Consider the following 19,547-nt stretch of genomic DNA (forward strand, 5'->3'; position numbering starts at 1 on the left):
TGATGTATGGTTGTACACAATTTTATCACATATATAGATTAAACTTTACCACAGTCAGGAACTGTTGAAACACCACAAAGAAACTACCTGGTGTTACTCCTTAATAAACATACCTTTCCCCAGCTCTAAGTCCTGGTTACCACTTTTTTGTTCTCTATCCCTATAATTTTATCACTTTAAGAATGTTAAACAAATGGAATCATATAGTATGTGGTTAGAATTTTGTTCTGTTTTTGTTTGTTTGTTTTAATTTTTTTTCTTTGATCAGCACAATGCCCTTGAGATCCATTCAAGCTATTGCAGGTATCAAAAGTTTATTTCTTTTTATTGCTGATTTTGTATTCTACTGTATGAATATATCACAGTTTATCTATTCACTTAGTTGGAAGACAATTGGGTTATTTCCAGATTTTAGCTGTTATGAATAAAACAGCTATGAACATTCATTTACTGCAGAGTTATTCATTCTTAGTTGGGTAAGAAATTGCCTACTAGCAAAGTATGAAGAGTTCCAGTTGCTGTGCATTCTTACCAGTCAACACATATTTATTGAGGACTAAGTACATGCAAGGCACAATACTAGTATCCAAAACTTTAACAAATTGGACATAGCCTTGCCTTTATGAATTAGTAAGGGAGGCAGACTTTATAAAACTGACCAGTTTGTTAAATGGAAAATGTAGAAATGTCCCTCTTTTTCAAGGTTTTCAATAATATTACAGTTCCAACATGTAATACATTCTATAAAAATTATTTAAGACCAATACTTAATAAATAATTATTAGAAAGCACCGATTAGATACAATTCCCACATTTTACAAATGACAAAACTGTGGATTGAGGACCTGGTGCCTTCATCATGATCCTAAAACTACGTATGTCAGAACTTCAGATTAGGACACCAAGTCTCTTCTTGTTATTTTCATATTTTCTCACTACATTACATGGCCACTAATGAATTATTTTTTTATTTCATAGATGTTACACCTAAAATATTCCCATGCTTTAAGGAAAACTGGTATTATACAAACATATCATTTTCCACTGCCAAGAAATGAGTTAAAATAAAAATTAACATCCACTACAATGAAATCAATTAAGAAAGTAATATGGCAATTTGAACATCTCCTTTGAAATAAAAACATTATTAAAACATCAAGTGTGAACAGCAATTAAAAAAATCAAATTATAGGCTTAGCATAAGCTTTCCTTTTCTTGGTTATGAGAAAGTAGAAATAGAAATTAAATATGCTCCATTAGTTGGCACTTTATGAAAACTGTTTCAGGGGTACTAGTGTACCTGAACTCACATCTATATTTCATAGTTTTCAAATTCCAATCTTAAATGAAGTATTTTACATTTTGTAAATTAATATTTGGTTTCCATATTTAATGATTATTTGGTAAGTGTAAGAACTGCATCCAAATAAAATCAGCTCATGCTCTCAACAATTAATGCAAGCAGAAATAAAACAGCTATATTTCTTAGACAAAAGTAATTAGTTATTATATTTGGATAATTGTTGGAAAACACTCATTGTACTGTTGGACTCTGAAAATGGAAACACGATCATGTTGTTTTCTTTTTCTAAAGCCAGACAAGGTCTAGAATGACTAGACCTATAAATTATAATATACACTAAAAATCTCTGTAATCGAAACAATGTAGTGCTAATTCATGAAGAGATACAGAGATCATTAGAATATAATAGAAGATACAGAAATAAAGCTAAGTACAATATATGAAGACATTTAGTATATTGATATCCGAATACCTGAGGCAAAAATCTATTTAAATGCTTCTGGTACAATTTGTTTGCCATTTGGGAAAATACAAGATTATTTCTAATCATTACAGCATATGCAAGAATTAACTCTAACAGGATCAGAGATCTAAATATAAAACATGAAGCTATCCAAGTAGCAGAAGAAACCATGAATGAAATTTTCTATAACCTGGATGTAGAGGAAGGTTTTGCAATTAGAATTCAAAATTTCATGCAATAAAAAATGATTAACAAATTGGTCCACATATAAATAATTTTAAAAGACTTCTACATGGCAAACTAAACCAAACGAAAATAACAAAAAAACCATAAACCAAGTCAAAACCTAGATGACAAATTGGAAGAAAATATTTACAACATATATTCCATATAAAGAGTAATATATCAAATATATACAGAAGTTTTTAAATATAGGAATTTCTAAAAACTTCAAAAAAATAAGCAAAAGTTAAAAAACAAGTTGCATAAAAGATATAAGAATAGCCTTAAATATGAAAATATATTTAACTTCATATATAAAAAAGAGTTACATAAGTCAAAACTGCATTTCGATACAATTTCTCGTGTACCAACCCGGCAAAAATTTAGAAATTTGAGAATACATTCTATTGATGAAGTTGTGGAGATATTTTATATATTGTGGGTGAAATGCAAAATGGCAAAAGCCCCTTGTAAGGGAATTTGGTGATATTAATAGAACTACCTATGTATTTGTCCTTTGACACAGCCATCTTGCATCTATGAATTTACCATGAACTTATAGTCTCCATAATACAAAAACATACATGCGCATAATTATTCATCATAGCATTATTTGTAATTACAAAATGTTAAAAACTGTGTAAACACCCACACAATAAGAAATTGATTGAGTTAATATCACACACACATACACAGACACTGTGCAGGTATGTAAAAGAATACAAGAGTTCATAAGCTGATATGGAGTGATTTCCAGACTATATCATAACATTTTTAGAAAGCAAATAGCAAAACAGTCCAGAGTATATATGGTATAATATTTCCATATAAGACAGAAGGGAAAATAAGGAAACATCCAAGTATTTGCTAATTTTACAATAAGAAACACAGTAAGGACATAGAAGAGAACAACAACACTGGTTATCTACAAGTATAAAAGAGAAAGTGAAAAATGTGAGAGGAAGTAACATTTCATTGAATATTGCATTTTTACAGTTTCAAATTTTGGAATCATATCAATGCTCTACATAATTAAAATTTTTAAAAGAATGGAAAAATAAAACTGCCAAATTTAATGCAAATAGACACAAATTAATCAACCATATATCTAAGGAATAAAATCTCCACTAAGTAAAATAAAATAAAATAAAATGAAACAAAAATAAAAACACAAATTAACTTTATAAAGCAATTCTTTGACTATATATCCTCAGGCTAAAGAAGAAAAAGAAAAAAAGGAACTCCAAACATATCTTGAACTTTTAAAAATAGGTTTGTTTTTAATTTCTTTGGGGTTTAACAAGTGTGACTGTTTTGTATATGCTATAATATTGAGCAAATGAATAAATATATTTATATTTCTACTGTGGAGGAAGGAAAGTACAACAATGGGTTGGGAAAAGCAAAATAAATCCCTTTGGACATATCTATGTACGTATGTATCTATCTCCCACCTCCACCTCTGCCTGGAAATAATGACATTCTATTGGCAATGAACAAACCTAGCATTTAGAAAACTAGATCCTTTTTTCTAAATACTATTCTCCACTAAAAGACAACAGGGAATCTTGGAGAAATAGCTAATTCCAAGGCTGGGTGGAGAAAATTAAGATGAACCTGGAATTTTTCTGTGCCAGAAAATTAAGAAGTGATCAAAAAGTGATGTTAGCATGCCACAGTGACACAGGGATCAACTTGAAGGGGGATCCCTCTGGCCAAATCTGGAACTTGAACCTCTAATTAAACAAAGACATTAATGGATTATAACCCATCGAATAAAATAAGAACCCGTGAATGAAAACTATCAATACAAATAAGTAAACAAATAAATTAACGAGAATAGAAAAATTCCTCCTTACAGTAGAATTATCACTTATAAATATAGAAGAATAATAGAGTTAGGAAGTTACTATTTTGCACTATCACAGGCAAGAAACAAATAATTGCTAAATTTAGAGGTGAAAATTTTGATGAAGAACAGGAATTCACATAGCCTCAAATTATCTTCCTCAAAACTACATATTAATCACATTAAAAGGGAAAATAATCAGTTTATAGCAAATAAACCAGCCAACACATCAGCCAAGTGATCAAAATTATCATCACTAAGAGGGAACAAACATCATGGGTGTATAGATGATACCTTAAGAAGGACACAGCATAACATATGTAGTTTTCCAGCCCCTAAATACCCCTAAACACAAGGAAACACCAGCAAAAACCCATGTGAAGAAAATTCAAATAAAATGTCAGACCTATATTATTAAAAACAAAAAAGTCAGTGTCCTGGAAAACAAAGAAAAGTTTAAATAAATGTTCTAGATTTAACCCCTCAAAATTAAATTTAATAGACATTTCAAGTAAATGCATACACAATCATGGATATGATTTTACACCAGTAAAAAATAGCCAGGAAGGATATATTGGGACAGTTGAAGAAAATAGAATGTGAAATATAGACAAAAATACACCAATGTTCAATTTCATGAATTTGATCATTTTACTATGGCTATGTAAGAAGAGCTCTTCATTCCTACAGAAATCGTATTAAAGCGTTAAGTGGTAAACGATGCATGTTGTATGTATCCTCAGAAAAATATTAGACGTAGAAAAGTGATAAAGCAAATGGGACAAAATATTAAAAAATTGATGAATCTGGATAAAGGGCATTTGACATGTCTCGGTATTTTTGATTCAATGCTAAATATTTTGGATAAAAATTTATAATGATTCTGGAATATGTTATTTTTCTTTAAAGAGGGTTAAATTTTTTTGACAACAGATGGTGTATCAGTGGACAGTGGATCAACTCCTCCCAGTGTTGATTCTGTTGAGTGCCATTATTAAAGGGCTATTCTACATCAGTTTTGCTGTTACTTTTAGGCTGTAGTCTTTACTCCTAAAGTATGTGCCTTATACTCAAAGTGTGGCTTGACTCCTAGGGTGTCTCCTTCCTGGAGCCTCAACAGAAGACTTTAAGTCTTTGAGAAGATTCTTCCAACATTCCAGGTCTTGACCTTCAACTTTGGTCTTCTCAGTACTATGTGAATGATGAGATTTCTGCTCAGTTTTTTTTGCCTCTGGTTACCATTTATGGCTGGGTTTTAGTTTTAGCTTTTCTTTCCTTTCTCTCTCTCTCTCTTTCTTTCTTTCTTTTTCTTTCTCTCTTTCTTTCTTCTTTCTCTCTTTCTTTTTCTTTCTCTCTCTCTCTCTCTCTTTTTCTCCCTCCCTCCCTCTCTCTCTCTCTCCCTCCCTTCCTTCCTTCCCTCCTTCTTTCTTTCTTTTTTTCATCTTTTTCTTTCTTGTCTCATCTTTCACATGCAAGGATTAGGAATCAACCAACATCTTCAGGGAGATTAGTCTGAAAATTATTTTTACTCGCTATTGTAGTTCCCTCATTTCAAGGATTTTGCTTCTCAAGTCCCATCCAATTTAGCAGCTTTAAAATCCTGCCATTGTTTTTCAGCCTTGTGAGACTGCTACTTTTTGCTTGGGTTCTGCTCCACTGTGCAATGAACTGGAAAATGGCTTCAAGGAAAAACCTGGGTGAATGTAGAACTTATCTTATGTGCTTCCATTGTCTCAAAGGTTATAGACCCTCAAACCCTGCCTGCTTTGGTTCCTCTCCAGTGCTTTCAAATAGTTGTTTTATATGTTTTGTCTAGCTTTTATAATTTTTTTGGTGGGAGGATTTACCTGAAACAAGTTACTTTGGTGTAGTCAGAACCAAAACTTTGAAAATTGTTATTTGACTTCACATTTATTATTCTTATTTTAGGGATTCACCCATAGTATAGAGGTAGTAACAGCAGAATAACAGTTTAAATCCAGATCTTTTAATGACAAGTCATCTTTCAGTTATACCTAAAGTGTTATAAGTACTTATTATAAAAGTACTTGCAGAATCTACTGTGTATAAAATTCATTAGAATATATGTTATTTGTGTTAGGCTTATTAACCTTCATATATGCTACATATATATGTGTGTGTGTGTATATATATATATATATATATTTCCTTCCAAGCACAGTAGAGCTCAGCATATATAAAATCTATTTCTAAGCATCCTATTCTAAAGTGCTATTACTTTTGTGATATGCATTTATTTGACATGACTGATGGTCTCAGGAGAGAATCTAGGGCAGAAGAGAACTTAAACTGTTAACTCAATATCAAAATTGCTAGGATGAGTCATTAACTCTAATGAAGAACGTTTTTTCTTTCCTTTTTATATTTTATTCACTCATGTAATAAATAATAGTCATAATAAAACTATAAAAGTGATAATGATGATTTGGGTGCTTGTATAATTTCACACTTCCAGAAGGGCTAAATCCATCCATGATTGGTTGTTTAAATTATATGTCTTAATATGGCACTTGGTATTTTAAAAAAGAAAATGTATTTTGAGAGAATTTCATACTAAAAATAAATCTGCCTCAATTAGAAAGCTTGGATCCTCATTCTCCTGCTCATTTAGTTTAACGAATGCCATTAGCATGGGCTGTTGATCATAACGGATAAGATATGACTTGCTTTCTCTCTCCCTTAATGTTTTCTAATCCAGGAAAAAAAAAATCCCCCATCCAGGTTGAGTTTTTATAAGCTTAGTCATTCCTCGTCTGAGAATAAGGATTAATACAAAACAATTCATTTGGAGTTAATTTTGATAAGAACACAGTCAATAAACCCTTGCTTTCCAACTTATCATTTGTAGAAATTCAAACACATTGAAGAAGAATATGGATGATAATACATTAGAGTTTGGAAGATTAAATATATTTATAAAATATATAAAATATGTCTATAACATATAATATGTAGTTTTTAAAATTTTATTTATTTATTGGCTGCATTGGGTCTTTGTTGCTGCGCGCGGGCTTTCTCTAGCTGAGGCGAGTGGGGGCTACTCTTTGTTGTGGTGCGCGGGCTTCTCATTGTGGTGGCTTCTCTTGTTGCAGAGCACAGGCTCTAGGTGTGCGGGCTTCAGTAGTTGTGGTGCACAGGCTCAGCAGTTGCTCAGTGGCATGTGGGATCTTCCCAGACCAGGGATCAAACCAGTGTTCCCTGCATTGGCAGGTGGATTCTTAACCACTGCACCACCAGGGAAGTCCCTATATTTTTTAATTTACTCTGACAAACTGATATAGATATATATCAGTATGTGTGTGTGAGAGTGTGTGTATATTTATGTATGTATGTATAGCTACCAACTTATTATAACTTCAAAGCTTAACCCCTCTTATTCTCAAAAGGGATAAGTTCCCTTTAGGGAATAAAATAGTTTTTTAGGACAAGCTCTTTGATTCACCAATAGAGAATGTTAAGGGAAATTGTGCCACAATAATATGTCAGTGGAAGAGGGCTGAATAACACTGGCTAGAAGACCAAATTTAAAGCATATGAACTTTGAAATGGCTTTCTGTTGATATCAGTTTACTTTCATAGTTTACTATATCAGTATAGTAGGTTCTAGAGGAGCAAACTTATTGGTAGAAATTTCAGACCTGGAAGCTGGTACTACAGTAACACAGGAATGGTACATTTTTGTCTCAGAAAAACCCCGTCAAATCAAAGTGTACCTTTCATATCAAGTATGGCTCAGAATTTTTGATATTCTATTTTTCTGATGCAGGGGAATACTTTAAAAGATTATTCAGAAGTACCCTAGGGAGACAACTGGGGAAACTGTCAACCTGTTGACAATACCGAGAAACAATAAGGGGTTTATAAATAATCTCTGTCTGTCATGTAGAGCCAAAAAACAGAAAAGCAAACAAAAAAGAAAATCATAAAAACCATTTCAATAAGACATAAAAACATGAATCGTAACAGTATAGGTGAAGTCTGAATGTGGAAGAGTGAATAAACAGGAGGGAAAGTGTAAGAAGATGAAATTAAAATAAAATACCAGAATATAGTACAAAACACAGTGTTTACAAATAACAGGAGTAATAATGTGTATAAAGGGAAAAAAGAGTAAAATGTAGCATAAATGCAAAATTAGGGAAACAAGGAATCTTATTCAGGTTTGTCTTTGGATTTCAGAAAGTAATGAAATATGATGGTAAGTGAGAACAGCTGGATCAAAGCTGTTGATGCTGACTTGGTAAAAGTGAAGAGCAGTGAAAAAACCAGAGTACCTTTTGTCTTTCCCCACCCCTTCAAACACTACCCAAGAGACTTTATATTAAAGTTTATGAATTTGAGGTATTTCTCATATATGGATTCAGGTGACTCCTGAAAGATGAAATTTAGTAGGAGAGCAGAACTTTTTACTGATCTACTTAACAAAGAAAAAGGGAGATGAGAGGAAAATATTTAGTGGATGAAATGAAAAGAAGGAAGGGATGGGCAAAGAGAAGAGGAAGGGAAAGAAGGTAGGCAAAATTTTGTTTCAGAAAGTTTCAAAAAATAGGTAACAGATAGTGATGTTGGCCAAGTGTAACCTGGACATGATGTGGTGCAGTAGCTTTCACCTCACGTTTTGTATTTATAGATCATTTCCAAGGCAATTATAATGGAAGCAAATGTATATAAAATGTGTACGTTATTTGGCACTTAGCAGAATACTTCCTACTTAAAGGTATGATATTACACTTAGAAAGAGTTATGTTCTTGATTCTCTTGGAGAATGAAGGAAAGAAATACAAGGGGAAAGAATGTTACTGTTAATACATTTCAAAAGAAAATAGTAATTACCTATCTCAGTTATGTTTCTATTGACTACCGCTTATAATGTCATGTTCAAATACCATGAAGTAGACATTTCCCATGGAGAAAAAGGAAGAAAAATCATGTTATGATGCTAGGTACCAGTTCTCTATGACAAGACCCACTTTTCCCTAAGTGAGTATGATACAAGTTAAACATTACAAAGGTTCCATAGTTATGCTTCTTTTGTTAGAAGTGGGATGGGTGCACTGTAGCCAGAGAACCCAAAATATAACTTTGAGTTAGGAATTCTGAATGTGAAATCAGAAATCATTAGAGAATATTGCATCTCTGAGATAAGTTTAGAACATGACCCAAATATCCAAGATATTTAATAAAAAATTTTTAAGTGATCTCTTCACTCTAACTGTTGGCTGGTTTTGTTCTTGGCATCATTTTTCCTAGTTTTGTTTGTTTTTGATTTTTAGTTTTTTTGTGTTTTTTTCTGAGCATTATGGAAAGGAGCCAAAGCTCTAAACCGGAAGAGTTAATTGTTCACCATTGAAAATGTATGATCTATTCCAACTGGGCTGACAAACAGAACAAAAGAACACAAGTCATTCAATCAAATGTTAAGAAAAAATAACTTCCTCTTGTTTGAGATAATATCTTCAGACTTAAGTTTTCCCTTTAGCTTATATAAGTTACTAATAAAATAAAAATTAATTCTTTATGATTTCTTTCTTAATAAAAGTAAAACAAATTTAAAAGATAACTGGGTTAATTTAATAAATAATAATGGTGAAATAATTTATTGTTCATTTTAGTTACATTCTTGCCAATATTATTTTTATAAATGAATGAATCAGTAGCATAGGAATTCACTCACATTCAACTCAGTTGTATTCCCTTCCTAAAGTTGATTATATTGTTTCTGTCTTCATTTGACTGTTAACTGTGCTCTCCTTCTCCTCCTTTTTCTCTTGTTCTTTCTCCCCTTTCTCTTGCCTCTCCTTTTCCTCCTCCCTCCAAACTTGTTTTAGATTTTGATGGTTTTGAACACATAAATTATCCCATTGCAAACATTTATCAATGGCTCATTATTCTTTATGATAGTAGATCTTGACACTCTTAGCAGGATTAAGACAAAAAGAGAAAAGATAATGTTATTATAAAATGATATTGTTAACAAATCAATTTTCTTGGTTGTTTTGATTGATGTAGGCACTATTCAAATTCCAACTTTTAGAAGCATTTGTGAGTCAGAAAGTAAAATTTTACTGCTGGGTGAACAATCCATCTATAGATGATTTTAAAACGTATCAAGAGTTAAAAATTGCAAACGTAGAACATCTCAATCATTTATAATTACTTATCAGTGTTTTTAAAATGAAGCTGCATTTCAGAATTTTGAAAGCTTAATTGGAAACAACACAAAATGCTGTATTTTCATTGTCTCAGGTTGAGGGAATGGATAAGATGGTTTTGTGATTAAAAGAGTTAAGCATTCTGCATAAGGCTTGAACAGATGAAATATTTTGGGGTTTTTTTCTTGTAAGTTATCAAATTCTCCTTTGCAAATGGACCACGGTGTCTGCCCTTTTAAATTTATGATGGATGCTACACAATTAACATTATCATGACAACTGAAATGTGAAAGCAATAGACCTACAAAAAGTAATTGCAATAAAAACTACTGGCATTTTTCAAGTGCAAGAGTAGAAAATATTCTAACTCAGCAACTGATCTTTTTTTTTAACCTTCATTTAACATATAAATTTGTTTTTACTATTTAATGGATTTCTTTTTTCTTATTTAATGTCAATACAATTATATTATTCTGGATAAATTTTTGTTTCCTTTCTCTATGAGAATAAGTAAGAATAGTTTCATGAAAAATAAATTCAGCAAATATTAGTTGGTTTACTTATTTTACTTTATATTAGTCACCTTTTTAAACAAAATTATTTTTGGCTGAGTTTGGTCTTCAGTGCTGCATGTGGGTTTTCTCTAGCTGCGGTGAGCGGGGGCTGCTCTTCGTTGCGGTGCGCGGGCTTCTCATTGCAGCGGCTTCTCATTGCGGAGCACGGGCTCTAGGTGCGCGGGCTTCAGTAGTTGTGGCACATGGGCTTTGTTGATCTGGGGCATGTGGGATCTTCCCGGACCAGGGCTCGAACCCATGTACCCTGAATTGGCAGGCGGATTCTTAACCACTGCACCCAGGGAAGCCCTATATTAGTCACCTTAATTCATGACTGTTGTTACCTTTAAGAATCAATATTTTATTGGACTACCAAAAGAGATAGTTATGTCAGCTTTAGCATTATTCACTTTCATTCTATATGCTTTTGTGGATTCTCATAAATAAGCTTTATGTCCTATATTTATGAGTGCATATTATTGTTGTTGTTATTATTATTATTATTTTTTGCAGTACGCGGGCCTCTCACTGTTGTGGCCTTTCCCGTTGCAGAGCACAGGCTCCGGACGCACAGGCTCAGTGGCCATGGCTCACGGGCCCAGCCGCTCCGCGGCATGTGGGATCTTCCCGGACCGGGCACGAATCTGTGTCGCCTGCATCGGCAGGCAGACTCTCAACCACTGCGCCACCAGGGAAGCCCTGTTATTTTTTTTTAGTACCTTTACCTTGTAGAGCATACTGGGATTTTGCATTTCAGCTTTACTGTCCTTAAATAATTTTTGGCATTTTATGCCTTTCCCTTTAAGTCTAATTCATATTAGCAGTTCGAATTTGAAGAGAATTGAATGACTCCAGAATTTTAAAATTTTTTCCCGCTTTTTAATAATAGCAATAATAAATGTGCTATAATTTTAAGAGTTTATGTATATTTCTGGACAAAGATTCTTAGATTCTAACTTCATGAAAGTTTTGATTAGTTTCTCAGATCAGATTTGATGTTATAATATAATTTCTAGTCTATATTCAGTAAAATCATATACTGTAAGTGAGTGGAAAAGGAATAGGAAGCATGCTTTGGAAATCAGCAATAGTGAAAGTCAGCATGGAAAAAATCTCTAAGCTTGCAGTTATGCCTTCAGAGTTCCAACTCTAGCTCTGTTATTACCTGTTATCTAGGTGGTAAACGTGATCCATTTATGGAGCTAATTTGAATAAACTTTCTAATCCTGTGTATTTTATACAATTGTTGTGATGATGATTTTAAATAATTTTTTAAAAGAGCTTTGTTTAATCAAAAGAATTATGCACTATAAAATTATCTATATTATTAAACAGCATAAAAAAGCAAGGTAAGCTAGAAATAAGAATAGCAAAATATGTCCAATAAAGGAAATTGCCATAGAGAACGCGCAAGAAAAAAATGAGTCACTTGTTTATGAGAACTAAGAGGTATCTTGTCACCATTAGGATACAAAGGAAAATAATGATGACTATGGGCCTTTTTTTTCTGTGGTACGCGGGCCTCTCACTGTTGTGGCCTCTCCCCTTGCGGAGCACAGGCTCCGGATGTGCAGGCTCAGCGGCCATGGCTCACGGGCCCAGCCACTCCGCGGCATGTGGGATCTTCCTGGACCGGGTCCTGAACCCATGTCCCCTGCATCAGCAGGCGGACTCTCAACCACTGTGCCACCAGGGAAGCCCCTGTGGGCCATTTTTAACACAAGTGTAGTTATAAGTTAAGAAAACATTTTTTTCTCCTGTTAAGTAAGTATTAGTCCAAGTAAACTGATATTACTTTTTTTTTTTTTGGCTGTGCCTCACACCATGTGGATATTAGTTACCCACCCAGGGATCAAACCGGTGCCTCCTGCTTTGGAAGCATGGAGTCTTAACCACTGGACCACCAGGGAAGTCCCTAAACTGATCTTTGAAAAACCATTATGCTAGAGAGATTTTGCTGCATTGACAGTAAAAATCTTCTCATGACCAGTGTAATGACAAGTTTCCAAAAATGTTAGAGCCTCCAGGAAGTCAACCTGGACTTTACCTTTCCACGTCTGTCAATGACAGCTATGATGTGTATGCCCTCACTGTAAAGTTTAGCCATCCTTTCAAACTTTTGTTGAAAGAGTACAAGATATTAGTTGCAATCTCTACAATTTCACATAAATCTGAAGATAGAATTCACAAGGTTTTCTATCTTTTTTTGTGTAGACAAATGTCCAAATTTTAGGCACTGTTAAAAAAAATCTGCTTGCTACTCTGTAGCAGTTCTCAGGCTCATAAACATTTTCTAGACCATAATGTTTTTGATGTGCTGTTTTTGATATGCTTCTAAATCAAAGCATATTATATTCTTATACTTTAGCATGTGTTTTTAAATTTAACAAAGGGAGAATCTAAATTTCCAAGAAAAAAAAATGACACGTGGGATTAATAGACAAAACAGAACTTTTAAGAGTATCCAATTGACAGCACCAGCGTAATAGCACTAGTGGGCTGTATGAAGGCAGTTTTTCTGCACTAATGAGTAGCTACCATTTCGTGGGTGGAATATCCACTATAAGCTTTGAGACCTATGGGTGGGTAGTAACACTGATTAATTTACCAATTCTCATTCTCTGCATGTTGCTAGAAACTGCTTTCTTTTTCTCCATCCCAGTAAACACTTAATATTAAGAATTACAGTGTTTCATGTCAAAATAAGGGGAAACTGGCCTCGGGCCACATTTGTAAATCTACATTCAAGTACACCATCAATCAAATCTTACCCGAATGCCAGTGTGCGTCTGGGTATTACAGAGGTTCAGTAGAGTCACTCATCTTCTTTCCACAAAAACAGATCTAGTGAAAAATTTTAAAACAAAAGAAAAAAACAGAAGAAATTAATTTTATATTACAACTCTACTTCATCTACCAACAATAAGTTGTTGACTTATATATGAGTCTGTGCTATTTACAGATTATTACTTGTACATATTTAAGCATATTCAGAGTTCTGTTTCTCTACATGTTTCCATTTCATTACTTTTTCATTTATTCAAGATATTCACATGACTAAACATGGGAGAGCTGTTACTTTGAAACTACTCTATAGTACAATGGACATTGCCTTTTACTTTGTTGAATTATTTTGCTTGAACTGGTTAGAATATTTAGAGCACTGGTTTTAATGTACTGGCTTGACATGAAGTGACACTAAAATGATGTCCTTGAGGACTTATGTTCATTCAACCCAGTTAAAGTTCTTGTTCTTAAAATGAAGAAAATGTAGATATCTGCAATATTCTCTGAAGCTTACTTGAAAATATTTAACTACTTTAGATAATACCTACATTCTTTTAGATTTATTCTATATTTTCCTATTAATTAACATATGTAAGTATTTTTTAATGTCACCTTTAGGTCCAAGAAAGAATGGCAAATATTTTCATTTTTCTTTTTTTTTTTTTGCGTTATGCGGGCCTCTCACTGTTGTGGCCTCTCCCATTGCGGAGCACAGGCTCCAGACGTGCAGGCTCAGCGGCCATGGCTTACGGGTCTAGCCGCTCCGCAGCATGTGGGATCTTCCCGGACCGGGGCACGAACCCATGTGCCCTGCATCAGCAGGCAGACTCTCAACCACTGCGCCACCAGGTAAGCCCCATTTTTCTTTTTAAAATGATTTTTAGTCAAGTATTACATTTCATACATTAGGTGGACTATATTATAGTTTACATTTGCTTAAAAGTCTTCCATAAGTATTATATAGGATACAGCAGAATTGACTAAGAGTACGTATATTTATAGTCTTATGTGTACAAATACTGAAAATGAACATATATGGTAAAATATTTGTAATTAATTTAACTAGATTATTAACAAATCACATATAGACACATTGGTTCTAAAAGAGATTATTTTCCCAGATTAAAAAGAGTAAAAAAATAACCCACCATGGTATTCAAAGAAAAGGTTTCATGGTAAAATATTTCACAAAAATAATTGTTATTTTAACTTCCTACTATTTCTGGTCACCAGCACAGTTCATAAGGTGACCAATGATTACATCACTTCTTAACAATGGCCTGACAAATTATGCATAGACTTTTTAGAAGCTGGTGACATGAATTGAGAAAAAAAAAGAAAGCATCATTCTTAGTAGCATTTTTTAAATTTAATGCCCTTAACTATGAATATTTTTTAAACTTAGAGACCAGAGAATTTATCATAGAGGATACAAATATAATAAATGTATATCGATTTGCTTAAAAGAAGTGACTATTCAGACAAGGTCTTCTACCCACTTGGGTCTACTCACATTTCAGACATTTTTTTTTCATATTTTGTTTTAATGAAACAACACTTCTGGCAAGTCCTGTGTTTGATTTCCTAATACGTACAAAAACCTGCTATTTGAGTGGCAGATTCACCAGCCAGAAGCTGGCTCTGAACATGTCAGATATATTGGCACAAGCAGAGCTCAGGTGCTGTTGGAAGTCCCTGCCAGCAGGTCAAAGTCAGCTCAGAGTTGGAATCAGAGCCAGGAATTACATCTGGGTCATCAGGCACTGCGAGCAATCATTGCAGCAGGATCAGATTTCAGACAAGCAGTCATAGTCGATGGCCTGTCACAGGTGTGCTTGGTAGACATGAGTGCATAGCGGGTGGTGAGAAACGTAAAGCAAGCAGTCAATCAATGTTTATCTCTTTCTGCTTTTTGTATCTTTTACATAAATACTGGCCAATCACAGAAGACGAAATGTGGAATCCTAAGTCTGTGAGCTGCCCACAATTGATAAAATGATACATGATAAAAAAAATTGCCCCCAGATTAATAAAAACAGATATTTTTATAATACCACAGCTTATTTCTGCTTTTCTGTGCGCTCCGATTTTACACTTTAAACTGCTATATTTAAATTTTCGTTTCTTTCCTTTCTTGGTACTTTAAAATTTGTATTACAATTTCATTCACAGCTATTGTATTATTGCATGTATTCTAAAGATAGATTAAAGAATTCCCATTTCAGTCATGTAATTGAGCTCTTTTCATTATAGATTTTGATTTTAGAAAATCCTAACATATGTGTTAATTTTAAAATATACTTTCTTTTCAATTAAGAGTAATTAAACTACCTTAAAGAGTTAAAATGGAATTCCAGACCTTCAAGTCAGTTTATAATTGTACTTGTACATTAATACCCGATATGTTTTACATTTCCTCATATCTGATGATTATCTTTTAAAGTCTCCATTATATTAAATATATACTAGAAACTCACTATTGCAATAATGTGGAGAAGTCAGTTTTACAGGACGACTTCAGAGACAAACTGTCTTCGGAAGAAAGCCTTTCTCCATGTGAGTAACCAAATTCACTTGAAAAGGATGTAAGATAAACTCACTACACATCAAAGTTTGTTTCTTAGGTTATAGTTTGTATTAAAGTTCAACTTTCATACTATAAAATTCTTCTAACAACAATTTAATTTTTAATCTGAAATACCTAGTGTGTAGTGCTACTTGGTAGTTTGTCACGTCATTCTCTAGAGTGGTTATTAAATAGACCTGAGCAACATATAGCAGAATAAGATCATCTACACAAAGCACATTTATATCTAAAAAAAGAGAGAGACCTAAGTTATTCAAAACTGAGGAAAGCTCTAAGTGAAAAATCAAAAAATAAAACTGATTACTGAGATAATGGGGCTTCACCTTATAAAAAACAAGTGTATCTTAAAAATTACCTATTTTTCATAATGAAATGTAAATGTGCTCCTCAGCCAAAAAATGTAAAATTATATTTAAGTGTGTGGTATAATTTTCTAATAAAATCCAAGTAAAATTAATAATACTCAATAGTTGTAAAATATATCTAGGTTTATTTGAATGTTTCAAAGTGGTCAAAAGAAAAAATAAGCACCGTTTAATAAAAGAAAACAGGTATCAAAAATCCTCCTTTTTCTAACAGGCTACAGCTTAATTTTCTTTTAGACTCTTATCATTCCCTAACATTTGTGAAAACTACAAATATTTGGTTTTTCAAACGGAAATTGAAAGGTTATACAGACACATATGATGAAATTGAGAAAAAAGATTCAAAATGTGGTCATAGTGAGGCAGGAGACAAGGCAAACGGTTCGAGTTCGTTCCTTGTGGATCGATACTCCGAGATGGGAATAACAGGACAATTGAGAGAGGAGGCTGGGCCCTGCCCAGATAGAAGAGAAGAGACCACATATTCCTCATTCTTGAAGTAGGGAGACCTCCCTGACTACACATGTGCAGAAAGGCTCCTTGGAGCTCAAAAGGGGAGTGATGCCAACTAATGCTCACTTACCCATAGGCCCCTTCGGTAGAATCCATCTTGGTTAAGAGATTCGCACGCACACATGGGAAAATCCTGAGACACACTAAATGTGGACTTCGAACCAGGCAAATGAAAATGATTGGTCAAAGGAAACACGGAAGAAATGCCACATAAAAGTGACTCAAACTGTCACGAGGGCACGACTCTCTCTCTGAGCCCGCCTGTGGGTCTATCCACATGTACTGTACCCTTTTTTTCCTAATAAATACTTTACTTGTTTCACTACTTTCCATCTTTGTGGGAATTCTTTTTCTGCAAAGCCATAGGGCCAGGGCCTTGTCACTGACTACTGGTCTAGTGGCTAGGATTCGGTGCTCTCACCGCCGCGACCCGATCTCAATCACTGCCAGGGAACCGAAACCCTGCTTCAAGCTGCTGCAGGCCGAGGCCACCTGAGATCACTAGCAAACAAATTGAGGCAAGGAAAGAAAAACAAATATATGTATGCATAAATTTTTTTCAGTCACTCTGCTAAAAATTTTTCAGTTTTTTTTACCTATTTTTATCCTCACGACAGTCTTACATGATAAGCATAATTTTACAAGCGAATTGAGACTTTGAGAACAAAGAGTCTGAGGTCAGAGCGCTAATAACAGACAAAACAACAATTTGATTCTAAATTCGGTTGCCTTCAAAAACTTTGTTCTTTTCTCTTTATACCTCAAAATGTCCTGTAATAGCAAATTTTTGCATAACAAGCTTAAGCAATCATCGGTATTTATTAATGCCCCTAGTTTCCTGTATGGTGACTGCATCACTCCCTTTCCACAGTTCAAGCTGCTGTACTTGCAGCTCCTCATCTGACTGTACACAGATAGTAAAGGACTAAAGTGGAGAAGGAGATCTGTGACCAGCCAAGTGCTCACTCAACTAAGCTTAATGGCCTACTGCACCAATTCTAACATGCCACTCAGAAGCCAATGACTGCTACTAAACTCTTTTGCCCTTTGACATTCCTCTAAGACCCTCTGGTCAAATTACCAGGGAAACCAGCAATGGTACTTCTCTTTCTCTCACAAAGTGTAGCTGTTCTAAATGCTCAGATTTCCATTAACTGAAGTTTAAGTTGATGAACAGAACAATTCTCTACTACAAAAATTTGGGAATCGCTGAACATGAAATAACACACTATCAACTTATTTCATTTGCCCAACTCCTTTTCATACTTCCTAAGTATCCACAATGTCCCTAAAGTTTTGCCTGTAGACCTACATCAAAATCACCTAGGGTACGTATTAAAATGCAGACTCCTTGATCTACCTAATGTATTAAATCTCTAGGCATGGTACCTAGGAATCTGTTTTTTTAACATACTTCCTTGAGGATTTTTACATACATTAATGTTACATATAAGTTTATTTACATTTATTAATATTAATATTTCAGACAAATCAACAAAATTACAAAGAAACCAACCACACTGGCCAATAGGCCACAGGATCTAAAATTAAGATAGGAGACAATGCAGATCAAGGATTCCTGGCATCAGCAGTTATCTTGCACATTTAGCTAGCTAAGAAATCCTTGGTGAAGGGGTTTCCAGGAATGCAACAGTCAGAAATTAGTCAATGAAATCATTATTTTCAGGAAGACTGTATAGAAATAATTTAGTGGATAATTTTATCTCCTTTATGTTCTCAGTTTTCAGATTTTTCTTACTTTTATAAATATTATATTAATTTTAATATATACAAATCTATATAAGAATTACATAAATACATATATGAATATTATAAATATAAGACAGTGAAATTACCTAAACTGGTCTATTTTGCGACACTGTATGCAAGCAGAGTAAAAATTTCAAATGACTAAGTGTTTACAAAATGTTATGGTCAAAACTCTTATGGCTATACTAGGAAGGCTGCTCAAATTAGAACTGATTTGTCTTTCTTCTTCAGAATCAGTCATTTGCAAATTGAGGCAAATTGAGGCAAATTGAGCCACTGTAGGTGAACTGTAGGATTCTAAGGTGATGGGACTGTAAATTTATTTAGTTCTTACTTAGTACTTCAAAACAAAATTATAAAATTGGTCACTTAATTGTCAGCATATGCTTGGTGTCTCTGACAGTGGGATTTGATGAGATTCATTAAATTAAAATGGTACCAATTTTAACTAGCATTATGAGTCAGGATAATCTGCAACATAGAAAAGTTCCATTTTGCTTTTTTTCTCCCTCTAATCTGATATCTATAAAAATGCCTACTGCAATAGGATGGTTGTTTTTCATTTACTGTAGTTAATGAACCCACTGAATTCTCTAATATTATTTAAAACTGTGCATTGAGAAAACACAACTGCAGTACATAAAATCAGCTAAAGAATATCCTGTGCCTCAGGCATATTGTTATACTGTCTTTACTATAACCAGAATATCGAAATTTGTCTTTATGTCACAGGAAATAATTATGTTTAACTTTTATTTCATTTAACAATCAAAAACTCTCTCAAGACTATGTTATTTGCTTTTTTATTTTCCTATTTTTGCATTGCATATTAGGTAAACAATGAAGGTGACTTCCCTTAAATTGCTTATTTAGTACACATTATAAATCTCATAGGATATGCTATGTTTTATAGAATTTAATTAGATGCATTTCTTGGAGAAGCCACTCCCTCTGTGTATAT

Source organism: Lagenorhynchus albirostris, chromosome 8 (assembly GCF_949774975.1).
Source record: "Lagenorhynchus albirostris chromosome 8, mLagAlb1.1, whole genome shotgun sequence".
NCBI lineage: Eukaryota > Metazoa > Chordata > Mammalia > Artiodactyla > Delphinidae > Lagenorhynchus > Lagenorhynchus albirostris.